The following is a 717-nucleotide window of genomic DNA, read 5'->3' as shown; positions in this document are numbered from 1 at the left end:
GATCCAAGAGCAAATTCGAAACAGAGGATGGGAAATTCTAACCAATCCTGAGATAAAGGTAGGAAGAAATATGGTTCAGGAATTTTACTCAAATCTGTGGCTAACAGATAAGCAGAGAATGACTGGAACTGCCTACCATACCTACAGAACCATGGTCAGAGGGAAAGTTATGTACTTCCATCTGGACAAAATAAGAGAAATCTTCAATTTGCCTCAACTGCAGGATGATCCTGATTCCTTTAATAGGAGAATGGTGAGAGCAGATAAAGGGTTGGATCAAGTTCTAGAGGACATATGCCTCCCTGGAACTAAGTGGATAACCAATTCAAAGGGTGTCTCAAACCAACTCAAGAGGGGAGACCTCAAACCAATTGTAAGAGGTTGGCTAGACTTTATTGGGCGTTCCATACTGCCCACTAGCAACCGTTCTGAGGTCACTATCAAGAGAGCAGTGATGATTCATTGTATTATGCTTGGAAAAGAAGTGGAGGTTCATCATGTGATTGCTTGTGAGATCTACACAATTGCAAATAAGAATTCCACTGAAGCCAAATTGGCTTACCCAAGCTTGATCTCCTTGCTCTGTAAAGAGGCTGAGGTAAAGATGGGAGTAGATGAATTCATACCCATTGAACATCCAATCACCAAGAAGTCAATGGAAGGACAAGTGCAAGACAACTCTATCAAAAGGAGGGCGCATGAGTTCCTCCCTGAATT

This window comes from Arachis duranensis, chromosome 6 (assembly GCF_000817695.3).
Source record: "Arachis duranensis cultivar V14167 chromosome 6, aradu.V14167.gnm2.J7QH, whole genome shotgun sequence".
NCBI classification, from domain to species: domain Eukaryota; kingdom Viridiplantae; phylum Streptophyta; class Magnoliopsida; order Fabales; family Fabaceae; genus Arachis; species Arachis duranensis.
Note: the sequence above shows the minus strand (reverse complement) of the source record.